Genomic DNA, 12,252 nt, shown 5'->3' with positions numbered 1-12,252 from the left:
ACTTTGTGTATGAATTATAATCTAGCCCTGGCAATCAGCAAGAATTATATATCGAGAATGTACTGGAAGTAATGATGAACCATAATGAAGAAGATGATGAACGACCTTAACACTATCATACGTCGATTCTAGATCCTTCCGTGTTAGGAATAACACGTTAAAAGGTAAGACCTCGTTTGTCCTTAGCTCGCACAAGTTTCGACTTTCGACTTCTGAGAGTTGTCGTTCGTAGGGTTGCGATAGCTGGTTAATTAAAAAAATATTTAAACAACATATTTTCCAGTGTTGTATAAATCACGTCAGAGTAACTTGGAGCAAATAGCCTTGTTGTAGATACAAAAGCGTTAGCAAGCGAAACGAAGTTAAGGAAAGTATTGATTGAGTGACATTCTTTAGCTTCTGCTTTCTTTATATATCACTACTGAACTGTGAAGTTACATTGTCAGCAAGTCAGTATCTGCATCAAGTTGCAAAAATTGGAATAGTTCTGAGATCAGTTGAAAGTGTAACAAAAGAAGTGAAAAAATAATCCGAGATGAAACGTTGCAAAAGCGGTAGGCAACATCAATGACAGCGATAAAACATTAGTGGCAATGAAATTAGAGCCCAAAGACAAAATTTTCGTGAACCGACACCAAACAGCGGTGTTTCGACTATAGGTTCCATTAGTTGTGTTAGGTTTAATCCGGATTAACAAATCTGAGAAGGAAACAACGAAAAACATCCCCCAATCATCGAATATCAAAGATACTACCCGGAAGGAGGCTACCCGGAAACTAATTTTTTTGGCGGTTTTCTTTTTATTTGAAGGACGGCGCTCTCAGAGCGGTGCCTGTGCGAAAGTGGCGATTCATATTGGATTTAAATAGATGAAGATTAAATCCATTTGTAAAAATGTTCTTGGGAAGTTTATCCCACACAAACGCAGTTCTCCAAAAGAAAGAGTTTTTAAACAGTGGACTTTGAGTTGAACCTCAAAACGATGAGCAGCCACTGTCCATCGCGTATTTTATATATACCGCTCTTGGTGGAATCAAATGTGCCAAGTCACTTGAACACCTCCCGTGAAAGTATATATAGAAGAGAGACAAATCTCCAACCTGTCTTCGATGTTATAGGCTATTGAGGTTGCAAGGTTTATCATGACAATGCTACTGAAGAAAAAAGATTGAAGTGAATTTTGCTTGTGAGCATTCTGTTTATAAGATCAAATAACTACGATGAAGTGGCGATCTGAGATATGATGAAGTTACTCAGTAATATTTTTTTCAAATAAGCTTAAAACAATAACAAACGAAAAATACTAGTATTGTTGTGAAAAAAGCGACGGGCACTGCATATACAAAAATAATGGCACAAAGCGTCCACGATTTTTTGACAATGATACTAGTATTTTTCGTTCGTTCCAACCTAATAATAGTGATAAATAAAATATAATTTGCAAATTCTTGTCTCATAACAGTACAATATTCAATTTTCTCACCTCTTGACAAATCGTAAGTGTCGAAAAAATTAAACTCACCATCACATAGCTGTTGATGGATTTTTATTCAGCAATAGGTAAATTTATTTATCTCAAGATTTTTTTTATCATTTCGTGAAAAACTCCATTTTTTGTGAACTTGGCCTCATCTGTCCATATGATATTGTCAAGGAAATGTTCATCCTCTTGAGTCTTGACAAGTAACCATTCAAAGAATTCCACTCTACGAGGTAAATCAGTCTCTTTCAAATGTTGGACACAGTAGAACTTATAGGGATGCCATTTATGCTTATTAAGAATTAGACAAATTGTCACGTAGGGTATGTCACGTAGGGTATGCCTATCTCCCATTCAGCCTCGTGCAGAGAAGCATTTGGAAATGCATGAAAGTATCCCAAAACTGTTATACCATTGTCGTCATCATCCACTTTAGTCTTCTTACGAATGATTTTTGGACGGAAGGTTCCATTCAACCTATAGTTTTTTAGTAGTCGATTTATCACCTTATTATTCGACTTCGGAAGTTGTGGATATCTTTCATGAAATACTCGGCATGTTCTACTTGCACGTACTGTACTTTTGTACGTTCGAATTGACTGATCTGAGACAGTTAAAAAACTGGATCAAAAAGAAATATTACTGAGTATACAAAAATGTTGAATATCCAAAATAAGTGATGAATTGAAAAAAACGAGCAAGAAAACCACGTCAGTTTCCGTTTGAAACAGTTTATCTCGAAAACGGTTCAAAATAGAAATAGTATTATCTGAACAGAGTTAATCTAAAATTGGATGTAGAGCTCAAAAATGTTGAAATATACAGGGTGTTCCATTTGATAAAATTGAGTTCCACTCATTTTTTCATGAGATGAAAGTATCTGCATTTTTTGAAGACCCTGTATGAGGCAAATGAAAATATGACTCGGAGTGAAGATCCTCATAGTATCACTCCACTCCGTTTCGAATTTGATCGTTTTAGTGCAAGAGAGTTCAAGATTATCAGCATTTATAAAAAAATATCGAAATTAATTTATATCTTCTAAACGGTAATGGATAGGTATAGGGAAATAGTGTATGAATTTGTTGACAAAGTGATAATGAATCATAATATGATATTATATACGGGGTGTTCCATTTGAAAAATCAATGAAGCCGCTACTTTATAGTAAAAGCGACAACGCCGCTTCGTATGAAATATTTTAGGCATGTAGGTCATATTATGATTTATGCATACTGTGAAATTTTCAGGTTGATCCGTTAAATAGTTTGTCAGAAACGGCTAATTAACGCTCATCATGAAAAGCCCTGTATAGGTCCTGAACCAGATCTGGGGGTACCAAAATCATTGGTACGAAACCAGATTAGGAAATTTTTTTTTTTGTATGACATTTATTTTATTTCAGTTTCATATTTTGTTTGGTACAATATCTACTATAATAAAAATACATCGTAAACCCAAAGGAAACATAGAACATACCTAAGCAAAGAATGCTTGTATCGTAATGTTCCATTCTTCCATTCTGGTTATCTACACCTATATCCCTGTATATATTCCTACTAATAGTATATCCCTACTTCCCTACCAATATTGTAAATGCGAATTGAAGTTTGTTTGTAACTTTCACGCGAAAACTACCCAACCAATCATCACGAAATTTTGAAGGTATTAGAAGTAACATAGGAAACTTTCTATTAAAAGAAAAATTATTTTTTATATAAGATTGAAAAATTGGAATTATTTATTTTTGTTACAGTGAAATATATTTCAACATTTGTTGTTGCAATTCAATAAAGCATATTTTAAATTTCGAAAATTCATCGTATGTAATACTTTTTAAAATTTGATAATCCCAGCCAAGCATTAAAATATAGTTCTCATATTAATTAATTTCTATTGTACTGACACTTATTCAATGCTACAAATGCGAGTGAATCCGCGGGTGAAAGCTAGTACTATTATAAAGGTGAAAGTTTGTGAGGATGTTTGTATGTATGTATGTATGTAGGTGGTCTTTTCACGCCTAAACGACTGAACGGATTTAGATGAAACTTTACATAAATACAGCTCATAGGCATATATATATATATATATATATATATATATATATATATATATATATATATATATATATATATATATATAGGCTACAATTTACAAAGATTTTGTGTAATTTTGGTCATAATATAACGGTAAGTATTGAGTAAATCGGAAAAATTCTTGCTCCCTGAGAAGTTATCTTGGAGTGAATTTACATGCAGATAATGTTCCGTGAGATTGTTTATCTTGAATAGTCCTAAATGAAAGTCCGCGAGAGCATATATCTACCTCTTATGAGGTAATCACTATATGCAAAATACTGATCCATAAATACAATTGAAATGGATACTTTTTTATAATACACATTTTAGAATATCTGTCAAATTCTTGTACAAATTGATACAATTGTCGTTTCAAGGTAGATGAACTTTGTCTTTCACACTAAATAATCGTTTGAAAGTTATCACGACCAGTGAAACTTAACGCAATTCAGTAAGCCATTAAGCGTCGCATCTACTATAGGGCGATGGACGACGATGCGCGAACACACATCGTTGACGGTTGTTTTAGTTTTTCGAATTTCTTTATAGGTAACAAAATTCGATTCTCAAAGCTTTTCATTACTTTGTACAGTTGGCATATTTTTTAAGTTGCTGTATTTTTAAAATAAAAATATAAATTACCAGCTGCTGCCTGCTCTTATAGTAACGTATAGCCGAAGCTACTGATCCTAGAATCTTGAAATAAACAGGTAGGTTCTTTGTATAATGTAAGTAAGCATCAAGAAAGGGAATCAGGAATTTCCACCCCCAAGGGGTAAAATAGTGGTTCAAAAATTGTATTGAATTCGTCAGTTCTCAAGTTGGGAACCTGAAGTTTTGGGTGGATAAAAAATATTGTGACTATTTCTTTATAATCGTCTGTGATAATGTGACAAACCAAATTATACGCGAGCGGCGAAACCGTGGGCAATAACTAGTATGGAATATATCTGAAGAGACAACTGTCATTGTCATAATAGATTAATAACTGATACATAGGACGGGGCAAATTTGCTATAGCTTGCAAATACAATCATTCTAGTGCTGAAAATTCCATTTTTAGTTTATTGAGTTACCCAGAATAAAAAAGTCAATGGGTTGTTTCTCAGAATAACATCGTCAAATATACTAATATCGGTAATTGGACTACTACATGTAATATGACTCTAGATAATAATTCATATACCTACAATTATTCGTAATGACTCAATATATATTTTAAATACAGCTGTCAAAACTTGTTCACAAATATTTTGTTTACATAAACTTCTCACCTATCGGTATAAATTACAAATGGGAAAGTGAAAACAAACATAGTGTTAGTTTCAATTCATGAGTATTTCTTCAGGTATCATCTTTCCATCAAAAATTTCAAGTCACGATGTTAGGAACCGAATTACAGAAAAAGTCGATATATCCGTGTTAAATGTTTGTTCCTCGGTCGAATATCAGGAAATTGACTGATCGTTGTGGAGTGCTATTTCCTGTCTGCCATTATGACACTTTGTGAAAGACCTCAGCCGGTGTTGCCTTTCATATCCGCCACTTAAAGCCAGTCGACGAAAGGTAATTTAAACCATAAACACAATGGATAGTGACTAATGTGAAAATCGAAATGAATTAAGGTAATCGGCGGGGTGAAACACAAATGTTACGTTATCTACCCTTCACTTCACTGAGGATTAGTTCTAAAAATAGTAACTGGATCAAATATTTAGACCATTCAAATCATATCAAGATTTTTAAAAAACAAATCCATTTTAAGTTTTTGAGCGCCAAACATCCAATATAGTTGACGGACTAATTGAATAGTAAATTAGGATAAACAGGATGTTTACTAACTTTGGTACGAAATTTCAGAGGGTGATTCGTTGGGTCGTTTTAAGGAAAAAATTTCCCATAAACATATGTCCGTAGTTGCTTCAATCATGAATAATTTCACTAACGCTGAAATGGCTGAGATGCATTTTAGCAAATGGAAATGCGGATGAAGCACGGATTTACCAGGATAGATATCTTAATAAGAGTATTTCCATATATTTGAAAATTAAGAACGCTACATGCAAGATTATGTGAAACTAGTAGTTTAAATGAAGATGCAGGTGAATGCAACGCCTGAACTAGAAGAAGCTATAAGTACTCAATGCGATTGAAGAATAACCCTCAATTAGTACCAGGAAGATTGCACTGCAGCTGGAAGTCAGCCTAATAACTTTATGGACCGTTCTGAAAAGAAACTTCCAATACCCATATCACATACAGCAGGTCCAATACCCACTTTATTAGAAAAACTCATTTCCAGCAACAATTTTTGCTGAACATTTGGGTAGGAATGATTGGTGACTACCTAATCGGCCCATTTTTTCTACTAGCAAGTAAATCCTCCACGGACTTGTGAGACTATTTGCCTATTGTGTTAGAAGAAGTGCCGGTACTTGTGAGAGGCAACATGTGGTTTATGCACGACGGGGCTCCAGTTCATTTTAGTGTTCTTTCTCTTCAGCTACTCGACATTATCTAACCTAATCGCTGGATTGGACGTGCAGGATCCCAAAATTGGCCAGCTCGCAATCCTGATATGGATCCTCTAGATTTATATTCATGGAGTCATCTGAAGGCTCTTGTTTATGAAACTCATGTACTAGATGTGAATGACTTGAGGAATCGAATAATTGACAATTGCAATGTCACAAGGAATACTGTAGGTATTTTCAACGTATCAGACAATCAATGACAAATCTATTGCTGTCAGAAGGTGGACATTCTGCTCATTTATTTTAAGGTTGAAATGGCTCATTATTTAATTTTGGTTTTCATTTCATCTTGTTCATGGATAGTTTCTTGAAGTGACTTTTATTTTCTCGAAAAAGTAGTGGATATGAAGAAAACACTGGCAAAAAAACAGTTGTATTTTTAGTTGCTTGATCTAAAAAATAAAAAAAAAACAAAAAAATCACTGTTTTTTTTTCTTAATGTCGTTGGATGTGGTGCCCACTGAGACGCCACTGAACCTATTAATTTCAATCTTAATGAGTTCAATGAGCGCCTTATTACTTCAAATAACTGCAGCAAATTTCAACCAAATCGGTGTAAGAAAATTTATGATAATTAATAAATACCGTTTTTTTCAAACTTCAACCCCCTGTATCTCAGAAACGAAGCAACTCCGGATATACGTTCATTGGATTTTTTTTCTAAAAACGACCTAACGGATCACTCTCTGAAGTTTCGTACCGTATTTAGGAAACACCCTGTATTTGGTTTCACAATTGATAAAACATTTGTTGAAACCAGAGCCCTTAAACAAAGCATTCATTTTCCACCACACCAGACAGGGCTGTTTCGACCCGCCAAGTTCTCATCAGCCAAGACCATCTACGGGATTGACAAGATTCAATTTACGAATATTGAGATAAACGAGACTCCCCCAAGGCGGTCAGTTGCAAAAACTGCGACATTGACAAGATTCGTCCTCTGTCTTTCACTGCAGCTTTCACTGCAAGGCAACTAGTTGAAGCAACAGTCAAAGACGGAGGTTTAATTTCGTTCGGCAGTCGATGTTGAAGCCTGACTTCGTAACTCACCGGATTGAGGAGTCTGGTCTTTCTGTACTACTGAGCATCACTGATCAGACCTCAGCAGGCCGAAATTGTACTGTCCACATACCGTTGGTATCCAGATCATCCAGCTCAGGTCAAAAGAAGTTGGTTATCATCGATATATAGTGTTCGCCCTTGACAGTGATGGCCTGATTAACGTCGTTTTCAAAGAAATATGGACCGCCAACTCAAAATCCACACTAAACAGTGACTTTTTCGAGATGCATTGGACGCTCTTCATCATATATGGAGTGGTATCCATATCCAGAAATGGGCCTCCTCACTGAAGATAATTTTTCGATGAAGATTAAATGAGTTACTGCTGCAGAGCCCCTTCAGCGTCATTGTCTTTCGTCTTTTACCTTCATCTTCTTGGTCAGTTGAATTTTGTACGGGCCCAAGTCACGACGCAAAATTCGCTGGACTGCGAAAGGCCAAGTTCTAATGAGCAACGCGAATACGACTGCCACATTGTGAATAGTCCTCTTGGAAGGACACCTTTAAATGAGCGAAGCGCACGGTACGTTGCTTGACCAGAACACCCATTTTGATATAACAATTTTATCATTTGCAGGTATTGTTGAATGCTATATCCATCCGTTTATGGTAATTTGGCAAAACAGACTAAATAAATGTCAACTTATTTGACAGATGTAGCTTCAGCAAGATAGCCGCTATCAATTGTCAAAGTTCGTGAGTCCCTGTTGGAAGACCCTATATTATTTAAATACGTTATAATGGATTTCGAACAAAAATCGGAGAATTCCATCGTATAAGCTGATGGGTATGCAAAATAATGTTCAGCTGTGGAGGTAGCAAAATATATGATATAGAACCATATCAGGAACTGAGTCAATATGTACCTGTATGAAGAGACTCAGAAATTACATCTGGGAACGCAAGTGGCAAATCTTATGATTCGTATGGATGAAACGTTTGAAAAGAAAAGTGAAATACTGCCTCAACAAATTAAAAATCGGCTCAGAATGCTGATAGACATTGTTCATTCGGAGGACACCCGAACAGAAAAGTACTTCATAACGGGGAACCGTTTGACTTGAACTTGAATACGTTTGTAGATTTTCATCAAGATCGGCCAATTACACTTTCCCCTGAAGATTCAATTTCCAAAGAATATAATCTCTGAATTGGTCGAATTATTTCTCCGCGTTTCTAATTGACTCTTGCTCCTCTATGGATCCCATCTCTTCCAGAAAATAGTTTCAAAATTTCCCCTAAAGGCCTGTCATTCAGCTTCTTGTTATCCGTTTCATTGAGAACAATATCAACTACTCTCAGATTACCTTTGACCACACAGTAAAAATAAAAATCTCAAAGTGAAGAACATTATCAGAATTTGAAGAAATCTTGCTCTTCTATATGTATAAAGAAATATTTTTTCACATCCTACATTAACAATTTACCTCAACTGGGAAATCTGTATGTTGATAAAAGTACAACAATACCAGAAGCAGAGTCTGTCAAGTATCTCGGAATCATAATAGATAGGCACGTACGCTGGGATAAACATACTAATTATATAACAAAAAATATTAGAGGTCTTATTAGCAGATTCAGATGCTTAACACAGTTTTTGGATGTACATCACTTGAAAACTATATATTACTCATTAATCCAATCCCATTGACATGGAATAATGGGTTGGGGTGGAGTACTTAATTGTCATCTGGAAAAGGTGAATGTATTACAAAAATGGATTCTGAGAATTATTCACAAAAAAAATTACCTTTTCCAGTAACGAACTCTTTCTTTTGAGTGGAACACTAGATATAAGACAATTATACTGCCAAAACGTTATTATGAACATACACAAATCTAAAATTGAACTGAAAGCCATCGATCATAGTTATCCTACTCGAAAAAGAAATACAACTGTGCAAATTGCCAAATGTGAAAAAAATATTGGACAACGATGTACAAGCTTCTTAGGTCATAAATTGTACAATCATTTTCCTCCAGAACTTAAGTTGATTAACAACATCAACTCATTCAAACATAAATTAAAAATTTGGATGCAAATCACCGGAAGACTGTTTTTTAGTGATATAGTCAACAACAAAATTTAATGAAAACATAACTTTTGTAAATCATATATTATTCCATACTCTAATCTGAATATATGATGATGAAATTTATGATTACGACAAAATGCCTCGATTGTGATAAAATTTTCCCGAATATGACAATCTCACTTTTAGTGTATTCAATACTCAAATTGAATAGTGAAGTTTCCGCTTTCGACAAAATACCCTGATTCTGACGCAAATTTCTCGAATATGACTCCTCATTATTACCGTATACATTTTAGTTATAAGTGTTATCGTTATTTTCGCTTTTACAGTATATATTTTAATTATAAGTGTTGTCAATATATTCATCTATTTTACCGTTTACGTATGTTTCTATATCATGCTTACTAAATATCAACTTACTTTTTCCCACTCACGCACAAGCAACCCTTTGCTTCTGTGAGCATAGATGTTTATTATTCTGTATTAATTGATTGTAATAATTTTTCTATTTGAAATAAACATTATTATTATTATTATTATCATTATTCAAACTGAGAAACATATTCTCTCAAGTTGAATTTGAACCATTATTTCAAATGGACTGAATAAACGCTTTTCTTAAGTAAAAAAAAATATTCCACTAAGATTGTGCATACATTTCAATAGAAATAATCTCATTAGCTCAAGAAACGTAAGTATACATTCTTTAGTCTGAGCAAAATTAATCTCGAAGCAAAACTGTTTTGGGTTTTGAAAGAATGATATGTTTACTTGGAACATTATTTAAATGTCTCCGTATGAGAAATTGATTGTTTTCCTTTTAAGAGAAGCATTTTTCATTGAAACGCTTTTATTTGTATAAATCAAATAAACTCATTTACTTCATCAAAGATGAACTTATGCTTGTGTTTATAAACTGTCACTCTCATTTGGATGTATTTAGTTACTTGAATCCAAGGTATCTCCTCTGTAATATGAACAGCTATAAGTGGTAAGGAAAGAAATTAAATAATACATTACATAATATGATTGGTTTATTTGAAGCAATTGCAAATCATAAATATTATCCTGAAAAAGCATGTGATAAAGAACAAAACGTAATACAGATCTAAATTTTCTTCGCTAATCTTTGCTTAAATATCATATTCCAACCACACACTTTTGAGAGATCATACAGTTATACAAATAACAGAAATAAATATTCAATAAGAAAATATATATATATATATATATATATATATATATATATATATATATATATATATATATATAAAATCGAAGCCTATAAACAACATTACAACTCAGACAAGAAAATAAATTAATTTATTAGTAATTTTACACAAATGAAATTTGTGCAAGAGCATTCTGCTCTTGTTTATCCACAATTGCCGGAACATCACTTGGATTCTGAAACGAAAGAAGAAATCAGCACATCATCCTTAGCCACTATTTCAAATATATAGAAAGGTAAAAATATGAAAACAGCAGCCACTTGATCAAACAACAATTTTTTTTTCAAAAAAACACTGTTTAAGTGGGTTTATTCCGTTAACCAACCCAATTGTTGTTCGCATGCGAATGACAATCCTCCAAATTTTAAACTTGTCTGAGGTCTTATTATTTAACATACGATTCCTAGCAAGTTAAAAGGTGCTTAAACATTATTTGATCAGAAATGAATAATCAATTCCAAAGACTTACCTCATATCCCTTTGAAGGGGACAGTAGTCTATACAGAAAAATTGCCTTTCAAAATAATAATTTTGGAAACGTTATAGGAATTTAAAGTGTCGTGTGAAGTATTATTAGAGGATCAATGTAAAATATCAAATGTTGAAAAAATGTAACTCATTATCATACAAACATACTTAAATGAATATGATTCGCTGTTTAAATAACAGCATTCACTGTTTTCACGTTTTTGTGAATTTGGTAATATTTCTACCTATTTCTTACATTCGTACAGGAAATCTATCAAATAATTTCAAGTTGAGTAGGGTATATTCGATTTGTTCCCAATGAATAACATAAAAACATTTCTCAAGTGATTACAGAAAGCAAAGATGTTTCGGAATTCGACAAATATTTACATGTTAAAATCAGAAAGTGGCTATCACATATACAAGCTTTGTATACTTGCTGGTGTCTATTTTGGTATTTTTTTGTATTATAATTTATTGTCGAAACTATAAGTACCTCTATCTTTCAATAAAATATCAATTCGGTCTAAAAGAAAATCAAATTTTATTTAGAGAAAATGCTCTTGTTTGAAACAAGATGAAATGTATGTTCAAAACAAGAGATTGGCAAATTTGAATCAACGTGAAGGATTTTTCAGTTTAAATTAATATACACTTGCAGAGCTCGGCAAATGTAATAATGCATGTGTGAAAAATTACGGAGCATTGGTATAATTTTCGCAAAATGAGGGCAAAATTAAGAGTTGCCGTCAAAGTTTACCACTTTCTCTTCGGTACTACGTATACAACGCGGTACTTACTGATATAGCGAAGTTATATCCAATTGTAATACTTACCCATGAAAATATCTTTCAACTGTGCAAGACCCCAGTCTTGTAAAATCGGTTCCATTATGGTAGATACAAAATAATCGGAAAGAAATTGCACTGCCTACAGACACATATAACACTTCCTCCTCAAAATCGCAACACACCAATATCACTTTCCAACACATACTGGCGCGTACGCGATGCTTACAATGGAATTCCCCGCTCCCCTCTCACTTAAGAGGGTCATAGAAAAACCAGAGCACCACAGTTTTTGTCAAACTGAAATGAATGAAATACTTCTTTAAAAGAAACCCTGTTCATTCTATACAAAATTCCTGTTATTTTCAGTCGATCATAATATAGTTTTGTATGTAGATTCACAAAACTCTTGTTATAAACGAATTGAGTTATTTAAAGGGATACAGTATTAAATTTAAACAAACACTATGTGTTCAGATCAAGTTGATATTGCTCTCCATTTGAAACAGTTTATTTTTCCCTTCAAATAGGTGGTGGATTTTGAGAAGATATTATATTTTCTTGATTCAAA

This window comes from Leptinotarsa decemlineata, unplaced genomic scaffold (assembly GCF_025532065.1).
Source record: "Leptinotarsa decemlineata unplaced genomic scaffold, Ldec_3_MD MMD2_tig00026282_RagTag_RagTag, whole genome shotgun sequence".
Taxonomy (NCBI): Eukaryota; Metazoa; Arthropoda; class Insecta; order Coleoptera; family Chrysomelidae; genus Leptinotarsa; species Leptinotarsa decemlineata.
This window is presented reverse-complemented; position numbering follows the sequence as displayed.